Raw genomic sequence first — 13,343 nt, 5'->3', positions numbered from 1 at the left:
ATTTCGATTCTACGACTCAAATTATGCCAAATTTTGTAAAAGTTGCACCAGCAATTTTTAAAAATGTAGCTCTCAAAAGTTTCGCTCCTCAATGTTATTTGAATATGGTATAACCTGTAATATGACCTTTTTTATTAACCTTACTTGATTCCTTTTTTCGCAGTTCTAAATTTAGATTCAATCTAAATAAGATTCGCAGATATTTTCTGATTTATTTTTAATCCAAGGGGGCAATTAGCCCAGAAGGACTATTAATTTCGTTTTTGCATTTTGCGTTGAAACCTTTAAAAGGCTGTATTACTTTTCAAATCATTCCCACCAAATCATTATCGCCTTATATTATATTTGAAGAAATTAAATAATGAAGAATCTGCATAAATGTATGTATGTTTCTCTGTAATAAAACAACGGTAACCAGAGCCTTCCAGCTTTGAATGACGTAATCCTACTGCAGATATGGACATCTGGAAGCCCAAATTTGGAATTGGTTTTATTATCGATTTCGTATTTTGTAAATCTTTAACGAATTTTGGTTAACAAACTCAAGAATTTTAAAGCTAGCAGTGGCAACGTTGTACAGAAATAACATTTTTATCTCCAGCGCGTGAGACTGTGTATCGGAAATTCTAAAGATATGCTGAATTTAAAAATATTTTGTGATATTATTCTTGAACTGAATTTTATGGAAGAACATGATATTTAACCAAAATGATAACGAACATCATGTTTAATAAAGAAGAACATGATATTTAATAAATAAAGATAACACACAAAATGTTTAAAAAACGCCGCTTTGGACGTAATTTAAAATCTGAAACATTTCAGATTTTTTTTTTTTTTCAGTTTGTATTTTTTAGTAATTTTTATAAATTTTTTCGAAAAACGCTTTTATTATAATCTATAACGTTTATAATATAAGTAAATGTAATTCTAGGTATACAGGCAAAATATCAGTGCTTTTTATTCAAAATTTCCAAAGATATATGTGAATTTATATGTTGTCATTGGCGTGTTTTGAAATTTGGCACACTTGTTATAAGCCGTAATAAAGCCAAGTGTACTTTACGCACTTTGTTGAAAGTATTTGAAAGAATGAATGGTGGCGGGTTCCCCCCCCCCCCGATCGTGCAGAATGAAAGGGAAAGGAAAGATTACTATAAATTACGAATTTTGCCAAGTAAATAATACTTGTCGCAACCTGAAACAAGTGTGCCAAAATAAATTTTTAAATTTCTCGGTAAGTTTCTCACCAAATTTTGCGAAATTTAATATCTAGGCATAATTTGTGTAGTAGAATCAAAATATGGAAAACAAAATCAGTATGTCATTTCAGAAAAAGTCAGATTTTGTGTCAAAATGCCTAAGCTGGAACAATGCTCTATATATAAATCTAATGTATAGCCTACGTCGCGCTTTCGAGACTTGAAAAACGCAAGTTAAATGTTTTGAATCGGCCCAGTAGAACAGGAGCTACAGAATTGTCACATTATATTTTTGTGCAGGGTGCACATATTATTACTATATTCTCTAATAAAACAGAACAATAACATGCATTTAACCATATTTTAGTTACTAGAAATTCCACTTACGGCTATTAATACCAAAACGAACAAAATTATTTATTACTTTATCTTAACGCAAATATCAGTACTAAATGCAAATCGTGGGTGGAAGATTTCACCACTCAAAAATTCAATACTTTCAACCGGGATGATGAAATCTTTGATATCTAAATCAAAATCTAAACAAATCAAGCGGTAAAATGTCTTTTGCATTCACACTATTCTTAATTCAAATTTCAGAATTGTGATTCGATTCGTGCCGCGGCTATGTAAATCAGTAAAATAATTAATTCCTCTGCTGCTGCCAGATTTCGTTTTACTTTTCCCCTCTAAACTATCGTCTGCTGATGGAATGTTTCACCCAAACATTCTTCCGATCCGAACATTCTTCGCGTTTGAACGACTGCAGTGCACTCAAGCGGAGAGAATTCGAATTACTTTCAGATAATTCTTTGTTAAACGGAATCTCTTTTATTCTTTCAGTTTTTCTTTACCCTCTTCCTCTTCCCTCCAACCCTCTCAACGGTACGCAATTAAGCGGAAAAGATAAATATATTTACGAAAATTTTTATCTCAAGTGATTGTTCAGTGAATTCCATCAAAAGTTTGAAAGAGTTTACGTGTCATATTTAGTCAGATAATTGCTCACTTCACCGCTTATTTCGAGTTCTTTTTCGCTTTTATCTCAGTTAGGCGATTTAGTTTATGAATTCTAACAATATTGGCATCAGCACAAAGATTCAGATTTGTCGCACCTGAAGGGAAAGAATAGAATATTTACAAAAGATAAGTTCTTTAATACGATGAAAGAGGTTATTTCTTTTTTGTATTCAACGGCAAATACTTATTGAGTAAAAATTAACATTTTTTAAATTTGCTTGTTTGTAAGGAAAACTTGGAAGATATTAGAAACTATTTTAAATTTCTGCTTTTACAAGGTTAAAAAGTAATAGCATTTCGATACCGTCAAACATAAACATGATACACGGCAAGATTTCAACATATTTCCGCACTGAAAGCCCTTTTTTTGCTTCCTTGTAAGAGGTTATAAGGTATTTTCCCCGCCTTCCTAGCGTGCCTTCGTGGTGTAGTGGTTCTGCATGGCGGACCGGTGTTCCAGAGGTCCGTGGTTCGATTCCCGGCGAAGGAGTTGCTAATTTTTTCTCTCTCCGGCTTTTCCAATTATCCTAATGTCTCTACAGTGGCGCCCGAACTAAAAGGGTATTGGATGAGGATTCTCCACACCCAAGATTTGGCGAGTGAGTCCTCTAAAAACCGCAGTCGCCCTTTAAAAGGGGGAGTATATAAGGTATTTTCCCTGCCTTCCTAGCGTGCCTTCGTGATGCACTGGTTCTTCACAATGGAGCGGTATTCCAGAGGTCCGTGGTTCGATTCCCGGCGAAGGCGTTGCTAATTTTTCATCTTGCCTCCTTCCAAAAAATATCTAATGTCTCTACAAGGAATTATTGTAATCGGGAAAAAATTTCGGTTGTCTTCTTTCAAAGAAAATATCCATTTTCCCCGTTCTCGAATCAATTTAAACGATTTTAATCATTCAAATTGATTCGAGTTCTGTACAAATGCACAGAGTAAAGGAAACGTTTTACTTAAGTAGAGGAAGTATTATAATCGCGAAAATTTTCGGGCGTCATATTTCAACGAAAATATCCATTTTGACAGCTATCGAATGCAATTTAACGATGTTTTTATGTGACATTTGTACATTAGGACAGAATAAAGAACTCTTTCTCATGAAACGAATTGTAAAATGGATTCAAAAGAGATTTTTTTTGTGACGTCTGTACGTACGTATGTATATATCTCGCATAACTCAAAAACGAGTGCTTCAGAACATCGAAACTTTGTATATAGGACTGCTATAATGGAAGTGTACTTGTGCACCTCCATTTTTGGTCATAATCGGCTGCACCAATAGTATATAAATATAAATATGTCACTAATTAAAGTAAAATGTGTATTTTAGCGTACGAACTAGGAATTTTCTTTTAACAATATAAATATATATATATATATATATATACATACATATCCGCTTTCTTACTCGGCTAGGTGAACTCAGTTTTTTTAGTCTTATACTATATTGGTAAATTGTGCATTTTTTCCTTTAAAAATGATTTAATTATGTAGTTCTTATATTCCGGTTCTTATTTCTGGCTAGTCACGTTTAGTGCTTTTTCTGCTGTGGAAACAGATGTTAGCTTTAAGTGTTTGAGCATCGAGAATTTTACCTTTTGGCGCTTGCCGAGAAATGAGAACTGAATTGATTGAACGAGAAATATATCTCTGATAGAATAAGTTTAAACAACAATTGCAACAAAAAGTGTGGGCAGTGACGTAGGCGGTACAAGGAAGTCATGTGGGGCCCATATCAAATATTTTAAAAATGTTTCAACGTTGATTTTATTTGATCAAGATGCTATATTAGCAGTAATGGTGAAAATTTAATAATTGAAAATCAATGTAAATATGAAAATATAAAAATTTTAATCAACGCATATGAACTTTGAAAAATAATTAACCGGTAGTTTTCCTTATCATTTCAAAATTAATTAGTAATACTTTTAAAATGGCGTAATAATTTAGCACTACAAATTTCTTCCAAGTAAACATCTGCGTGGAACGCAACAGCTGCAACATAATCCTAAGATGGGTGATGTGATTTACAAAACTGAAACTCTGTAGTGGTATTAAAGTTTTTCTACAAGGGCCTTTTACATTTATAAGTCGTCATGATAAGCCCATGAAGTGAAGACTTTTTACTTTCCTAACGGTAGTTCTTTTACTTCTTTTTCAAGCTTTCTTCTGAATTTTTCTGTAATTTTAAATGAAAAAGTTTACAAAAATTTAAAATTCAGCTTTTAGGATTTTTCTACCTGTTTATACAAAACAACGTATAAAAACTTTTTGACCACATTTTGAGCACCCTTATTGAGTTTAATAATTTTAAAACATAATTGAGTCTAAAATTTAATTAGTTTTGCACTGAATGACGTTTTCTATTCTCTTTTTGGCTTTAAAAAAAGGTGAGAATGTTATGGTCATGTATTATTTTTACCTCTCACCATAAATCTGATAAATTTATATCTAAAATCAGTACCATGAAATTAATTTTTCTTCTATTAAATGATACGCTATGGAATACAATTTAACTGAAGTGCCCGGCGATGCTCAGGCTTTTCGCAGAATGAAGAGGTTTCATTTAGGGGACTAGGTGTATATTTTTTTAAATCTTCAGGAAAAACTAACATTAAGGACTTCTGCTTTTAATAGCCTACACTTTTCTAAAGGAGTAACTAATACGGCGATATCTAATGGCTTTAGTGAGAAATGATGTTTATGTTATTATCCGCTATGTGTCATTTCATCACCATCCACGATAATAAATTTGTTCCCTGTGAAATTTTCGAACATCAAAATATGCAAGATAATGCAGAAACTGGAGGAATTGGGAACAGATTTGTGCAGTGTGGAATAGTTCCCTGTCAATCTCTCTTCTATCTTTTCTTTTTGTTATTATTATTGTTATTATTTTTAATGTATATATAATGAAACATGTATGTATTACGGCCCACTGTATATATTATGAAACATGTATATGTATGTACTATGGCCAATGAAAATTATTATGAACTATGTATGTATTATGTAACAGGCTCAATATATTATGAACTATGTATGCAACTATGAACTATGTAAGCATGTATATGTATGAACTATGTAAGCAAGTATTATGAAAGATATATGTATTATGAACTACTTGTATATAAGCATGTACTATGAACTATGTAACTATGTATGTATTATGTAACAGGCTCAATATATTATGAACTATGTAAGCAAGTATGAACTATGTAAGCAACTATGAACTATGTAAGCATGTATATGTATGAACTATGTAAGCAAGTATTACGAAAGATCTATGTATTATGAACTACTTGTATATAAGCATGTACTATGAACTATGTAACTATGTAAGCATATATTATGAACTATGTAACTATAAGCATATGTTATGAACTATGTAAGCATGTATACAGGAGCAATGTATGCCCTTATAGGCCCCATGAGGTGTTGCCCCGAATAGTTGCGGAACCTGGACTAGACCCGAATAGTCTTAGTAAGCCGTACGGGTGTCCAGATTCTGCTCTCAACTCAACTCAACTCTCTTTTAGCCGTCTCATTACCAAGCACATTGCCCAGAAAGCAGGACATGGGAGTAGACAAGTATTACATCTTCTAGAAAAAGAGGGTACACATGCACATATACAATGGGATTATTACATATCGCAATGTGTGAAGAAACTTTTCCTAGAATCTTTCTCCCTCTGTTGGAGGTTTCCAGCTTGAAACCTTAGAAAGTCCTCCACGAAGGCATCCCTCTCCTTGGACAGATAGCCCTAATGTGCTTTGCCATAATTAAATACACCACCTCCAGTTTGAAACGGTCTCGCTGAAACCGACGCATCGACACTATTCGCCAGAAGATTTTAAACTCGTTTGCCTGAAAATTTTAAACTGAATCGAAAATGTTTCGCTTGCAACGCTGTCTTTCGCAGGTTTTCTCCAAAGAACTGGTTTTTCCAATAAATCAACAATCAGATATCCCGAAAGCTAAGATTCCCGGAAATGTTTCTTTCGATTCGTAGTATCGGATAACTTTCATTTCTAATAACGTCTTAAGTCTTACGTGAGAGTCGAAATCATACTTTTGCTCTCGGGTTCACAATCAGTCTCTACTAATAATCACTTTTTCTAGTAATTACTCTTTCTAGTAATACTCTTTCCAGTTCTTTTATTCCTGATCTATGCTACTAGAAACAAATCTGCAGATATCATACAGAAAGAATGTAAGAAATATAATACACTGAACAGCGCAGTTTTTCTATCAATGCATAAAACTGTCAACATTTTCTCTTTTTTCTTTAAAAAACCAGTTAATTCTCCAGAATATTTTCGATCTAGATTTGAAGTCATCGCAAACTACACATTCCGAAAATTTCTTTAAAGAATAGTTGGCGGAATTGCAAATATGGCGAAAAATTTTTTATTTCACACAACCTATTTATTTTATTATTATTTCTAATCCAAGCTCCTAGTATATATCTAAGGGAGGTCAAAATTATTAGAATAAAAATATGAGTCTAATAAATGCAGAAGATGGATATAATATGCGCTTTAAAGTTTAGGAATAAGGAAAGTAAATCAAAACCAAATAACTGCAGTGTAAAAATGTAAACGTCTGTTTGCTGAATAATTTTCTTCCGTTATCAGAAGCAAATGCGCACAGAAAGTCTTTTTAAACATAAATACTTACCTAAACGTCAGCTATGAAAGGTTGTTGCAATATGTTAAATATCCATAAGAAGATTAAACATGGTAAGATGTTTATCTTACTAGAAGGTGTCTCGACAAATATTTGCACGTTATCCTCACATCAGCGCAAATATTCTGCAATTAAATTTCGGTGCATTGTTCTAAAGCCATTATTCCTTAATTTCTTCCTTTACCCCATTCTCTAGAGCTATTTTTAAATCTCGACTTTCTCTTAAGATTCCTCCATTCTTTTCCCATTAGCGGATGTGACGCAACAAGTTCATCCGGCGGATCGACTTTTGGCAAAGGTCCAACCTGTCTCTGATAAATGGACCACCTGTTGACAGTAATCCTTTCTTCTTCCAAACTTGTTGCGTTGCCGCTATGGCTGGGTTACAGTCACAGTGGACAAACTTCGAATTCATTAGTAACATTAGCAGCAGAGTAATAATATCGGAAGATTTAAAGTTTGGATCTTATTATTAAGCGGAATGTCGGAACGGGATTTTATGCTTGAGATTATAAAAGTAGTTCCTCATCAGCAATATATTATATAAATATTTAAGCTGTAATTACTTATAGTTTGTTATAAGAAAGAGTAGAATTAAGTAAAATAATAAAAATTCTCCATTGATGAGTAATGGAACTCTGTACTAAATCTGTATCTAAGTACCCAAGTTAGGACGTGTATTATTTATAATTTTTTAAGTTCGATTCTCTCCGGATGCTTTCACATTCCTTTCATTTCACTTGAGGCAACGTTGTCCAGTCGTGAAGAACTTTTGCAACCAGATCCACTCCTACAGAGACTTTCATATTAATTATAGCTGTGCAATACAGATTTACTTAAATTGGAAATTTCAAGTAAGGTTATTCAACATGTACTATCGTAATCGTTGTGCTGTCACAGCCGTTGCCATTGAGAACTGGTATTTGCTGACCCTGAAATTTAATATTAAGTAGAAATGCATTTAGACAAAATCCGAAATTGTGCTCATTCTTCTCAAACTTCGGATCAGTTTTCTGCGTTGGCATGTCAGTGTGTTTATTTCTTGGTGGTCCCTTTGTAGAGATATTAGGTATTTTTGAAAGTAGGAGAATTGAAAAATGAGCAATGCCTTCGCCTGGACTTCAACCACGGACCTCCCGAATACGCGCCGAGTGTGTTGACCCCTACACCACGAAGGTATGCTAAGAAGGCGGGAGAAATACCTTGTATACTTCCCTGTTAAAGGGCGACTGGGTGTTAGGGGAACTACTCGCAAAATCCTGGTGGTGGAGAATCATCATCCACCACCTTTTTGTTTTAGTTCGGGGGCCACTGTAGAGACATTAGGATTTTTGAGGCTGAGAGACGTGAAAAAAGAGCAATGCTCTCACCGGGACTGGAACCACGGACTTCTTGAATAAGCGCCGAGTACGCTGACCAATACATCACGAAGGCATGCTAAGAGGGCGAGAAAAATACCTTATATACTCCCCCTTTTAAAGGGCGACTGGGGATTAGGGGACGCAATCGCCAAATCCTGGTGGTGGAGAATCATCATCCACCATCTTTCTTCAGTTCAAGCGCCACTGTGCAGACATTAGGTATTTTTTTAAAAGCAGGACAGAAAAAAATGAGCACTGTTCTCGCCGGGACTCGAACCATGGAACTTTTGAATACGCGCCGAGTGTGCTGATAACTACACCACGAAGGCATGCTCTGAAGACGGGAGAAATACCTTATAACTTTCTTGTTAGTGCATTTTGCAGATGGCATACAGTAATTATAGCACACGTTTTCTATCCAGTTTGAGGTTATTAAGATTATGTACCGATTGTGGAGAGTGTCACCTCTATTTCAAGGGCACTTGTGAGGCACGTTTGCACTGAGTGGCACTGAAGACAACTTCACTATTCAAGAAGCTTGTACGAAGGCTTACTCCCCCGATGTATTTGAGGCAGGTGTAAGTCCTGGTGTACTGAAAAATGTATGGAAAAGATGACTAGGCTAAGCTTCGAAGAAACGCTTTCTATTATGGCCTTCGTCACTACTTTGAAACTGCAGACTACGTATAGTTGAGCAAACGTCATTGACCCAATTAGCAAGCTAATATTGTTTATAACGTGAGAAATAGAATTCTTCGACGCTTTGGATCCCGAATCGTCTAGGTGTACCGTACCTCTTCCAAAAGTTTATTCCTCTAGTTTTGAATCGCCTAGTTTCAATATGACACAAAATATTGTCCCATTATCGTAAAGGATAAAAACCACTGTCCAAATATCCATTGATTATTATATTCTCCGTTCATTGCTATATTCTCGGCTTTACTGTCATGTGCTCATGATTCTTCATGTGGCTTTTTCTCCTTATGATTATTCATATGAAATTCCACAACTGATTGTATGACATATGCAAGAGTAGGTTTTGAGTGCACGATTCCAGTACATATTACTTTTTTTCTTTGTTAAGAAGGGAAAATTGCTCATATTTACGTTACGCATTTATGTTAGGTATTTACATTATGTTACGCGTGGCGAAATCCATGAAATTTCCATACAAAAAGCACATCCGCCGGTATCTGAAGAGGGATCGAACTAACAGTGTTTAGCGGTTTTACCGATAGGCCATTGTTCAGATTCAGTCATCAAAATGCTAGCTACTATATGACAGTATTGTCAAAACTCGTCCTTTTTGGCCCTGCATGCTTTTGTTATTTTATTTAATAAATGTGGGTCCTGGGCGGTTGTTGGGACTGTCTTTCGTGGGCATTTGGTCTGTTGGACTGCCCCCGGGTTGAATTTGGCTCTGGGTTTGGGCGCCCGGTGCGTGGCGTCTTGTGATTCCTCTTTAGGCTCTAGATATAGGTGGACGTGGTGCTATACCGATTAACCTTTTGGTAAAGGGACAGTGCCCACGTCCTCCGTTGCTTATCGCTTACTATATGACAGGCTTCGCCTGGTAGCCTGGGGGCCAGTTCTTAGAACTAACTAACTGCATAACATATTGTTACGAAATGTACAGGCGCGATGAGATAGCTTCCCCGAAAAGCAGTTTTAGGGTTGCCATAAAATATCAAGGAAGGTAGGGTTGCAACATTTGGCGAGAAATCGCCCATTTGGCGACAAAATTCGCGATATACCATGGACAGATGGAAAACCTTCTGGAACGAATTCTTACCGGTTTAGCCCAGAATGTTCTCGAAAACAAGCCGAAAGCTATATAAACCTTGCTGGTCCGTAGTCAGTTAGTGTGTGCTTCGTCTAGCAAGCTGATAGTCAGTCATTGAGCGAGTGTCTCGAAGTCTAGCGCCGAGTTGGTCGTCGAGTGCATCGAGAGAGTCTTTTAGTGCATTGCGAATTAGTGCATCATCGAGTTTTGTCTTAGACTGTGCTGAGTCGAGATCTATACTCTTGTGTATCGTCGAGTGCATCCCGTCGAGAGTCTCGAGAGTACGTGGAGTTCCGAGAACGATCAAGCAGAGTTGGGAGCTGTACTCGGGTGCTTTGCAGTGAAGCTGTCTCCACCGTTATCGCGCGACACTGTGAAGGCTGTGTCGCTGAACGTGTCAGCGTGTTTATAACAGTTCGACGATTGTAAAAGTGATTTTGGAGCTATCTGATTAATATTGGTAAATAAAGTGTGTTTCGATATTTCATCAAGTGTCGTCGTTATTCACAAAATCTACGAACCCCGTACGAACGTGAAGGAAGAAAATACGTAACAACTGGTGTCAAAAAAGAAAAACGCAACAATATCAATTTACTCTCCTGCTTTTAGCACTCAAGAAGCAGTTATCGAATGTAAAACTTTAGCAACCTGGTATCGGTACAGATTTGAATAAAGCTATATATCTGAAGATCATTCGGTTATAAATCCCTCTCCTTTAAGAGACCAAAAGGCAACCAACCAAGGCTACTTTTTGTCTAGTTTTAGATTTCCTATTGGAGCATTTCCCATAATCAAATTCTTTCTCGAATTTTAAATTTCTTGTAGCATTAAGCAGTGTATAGCGGCATTTGCTACTCTTCAAAATACCAGCTGTTGAAGTTTAACTCAAGTCAAATACCTTTCAGGACTAGCACTTGCGCTGATAATCATTCACGTATAGCTTTATGTCAATGTTGACTATTCGCGCCATCGATATTGTCAGAAAATTATTCTATAGAGTTATGACGGTGTTTGTTCAAGGAGGTAGGTCCACAATATCCTTTAGTGTTTGTGTTGGAATTAGCTGTGAAGAAGCATACAAGGCAAGATTTCGGATCAGTCTTTGTTAGCGAGTGATTACCCTTTCAGTAGGCTTTTGTTTGCATTACCTTCTGAGACAAGAGCTGTTGGTGGCAACGCTCTTAAAGTGCTGCCATAGAGAGAAAAACATATGAAGTTTTATTTTAAAGCATTGGAAGTAAGGCAGCATTTAAAACTTAAATTCCATTACAGCTTTATTTGTAAGATACTTATTAAGTGCATCAAGGGCTCTTTATTTTTAATGTATGGTTAGATTGCTCATAATTTTAATTACTAAAATTCATAAGACTACGTTTTGGATTTATGAAAAGCTATTTTCTGTCCTCTCTATCTGTGTTTTTTCTGTTAAAACGAGATAAAAGCTGAATGCTGTGTTCCATGTTTATGAATAATAATAATAATTCTGTGTTTATAAAAAAAATTGTGAGACCTTAAGGTTATTTTGTGTTGTTTTAATCAAATAGATATTTACTTATTCGTTTTACATGGTAATTTTAGAGTTTATTTTGAATTTAATCAAACTTATTGCCACGTGTTTTTTTTATATAAGTACTTGTGTTTTATACAGAACTATACAGCTTTCACTTCAGAGTTTAACAACGTTAAAACTGAAATTTCCGTAATCGGTCGCATATTTTTCTGCCTGGCGTAATTTTCCCGCTAGTGCTTTTCAGCATATTATTTGGAAAATCATGATTTATGATAACAATATAAAATGCATGCCCAGATAGTAAAAATATTTTGTCTAAGTAAAATTAACAGTAATGAAATCGATAAAATCTTTAGAATATATAATATAATATTATTAGTGTGTCTTCATGTGGGCTTTTTAATCTGTTATGTTTATTATTTAAGTCTTCTCTTCAGAATTAGTATACACCGGGTATACCTAACCGGTTTTCAATCGACAAAATTATTCGTAAGGAAAGGAGAATACGTATGCGAGTAAAGTTCATGTAAAACGCGAGATATGGCCCAAGTAGCCCATGACGTAGCAAAGGCGTTGCAAACTGGTCCGAGAGGTTGCAAAGTGGTCGTAGTAACGTCTTTGCTACGTCATGGGCTACTTGGGGTGCGGGGCAAATAAGCTTCTGACGAGGAATGGCGACAATTCTTTTGCCCCGTTAAACACATATGGCGATTTTCGCCAAATTGGAGACATTCTGGGAGATTCGGGAAAATACATTACCGTAGCCGATATTGCCCATAATTTCCACAAGTCGTGCTAGTCGACACAAAAATATCTCTGAGAGCTAGGATGGATTAGTAGTTTAACCGTCTGCAAGATTTGACTGTTCAACGTGAGTTATTTAAATTCTGATTTGAATTCTGATATGAAATATCATTAATTTTTTATTCTATATTTCTATATTCTATATTTCTGATATGAAATATTATTAATTTTTTATTCCATTTATTTAAATTCTGATATGAAATATCATTAATTACCAACTCAGAGAGTTAATTGCCAACTCAGAGAGTTAATATCATTAATTGCCAACTCTCTGAGTTGGCAATTAATGATATTTCTCTTCTTGTGATTGAAGTTGTCCTCATAAAGTATGAGTATGTACTCATACTCATATAGTATGAATTGTCCTCATAAACGAGTATTCTTTTTGAGTAATATTCAATTAGTTATTGTGTTGTGGATTTTATAATAGATTTTCAATTTGCTCTCGTATATACGCAAAGATTAATTTAAGGGATATCAACAAATCGGTACCTAGAAACAACATTTACTGCTTACAGCGCTTTTAACAATCAGAGTTTACTAAATTTAAAACGTTAAGCTTCTGTACTTAAAATTTAAGTTAACATAATTTTAAAGTTTAAGTACAGAAAGTTGGTTGTTGATACCACAGGCTTTACCTATGATGTGCGTAATATTACAAGTTCCTGTGAGCCTTTGGTTAATGATAATCCTTTGATAACTTACATTATTCCATGGTAGCGTTTTAAAAATCAGAATTAAAATAAGAATAGTTGAATAATATAATTTATGACTGTTACAAAACAAATCTCTACTCATGTTGCAGCTATTATTAATCGTTTAAAAAACGATATTGAAATGAAACACTTCAGTTTTGTGGATACGTATACTGATTATGGTGTTGCTTATGTGGCCCCAGAATAGGCTTTAATAACTCTAGATAAGAAAACTAAGCCACTAAGGACACATTTCATGCGCTAGCAGGTGAAACTCCAACAGC

The 13,343-nt window shown here is 35.2% G+C and overlaps 1 long non-coding RNA gene across 1 annotated transcript in view; it reads right to left on the bottom strand.

The window, feature by feature from the left end:
• LOC118192248 (uncharacterized) overlaps positions 1-7,260 on the bottom strand; it is a 134,940-nt gene extending 127,680 nt beyond the window's left edge. Inside the window, exon 1 of the long non-coding RNA XR_015043867.1 lies at positions 6,898-7,260. This is a non-coding gene — a long non-coding RNA (uncharacterized LOC118192248). The remainder of the gene's footprint in view (positions 1-6,897) is intronic.
• Positions 7,261-13,343: the final 6,083 nt, after the last annotated feature.

This window comes from Stegodyphus dumicola, chromosome 11 (genome assembly GCF_044657685.1).
Source record: "Stegodyphus dumicola isolate Sdum_Otavi_A_Nest chromosome 11, ASM4465768v1".
Classification (NCBI taxonomy): domain Eukaryota; kingdom Metazoa; phylum Arthropoda; class Arachnida; order Araneae; family Eresidae; genus Stegodyphus; species Stegodyphus dumicola.
Note: the sequence above shows the minus strand (reverse complement) of the source record. Positions and strands in the feature narration are given on the sequence as shown.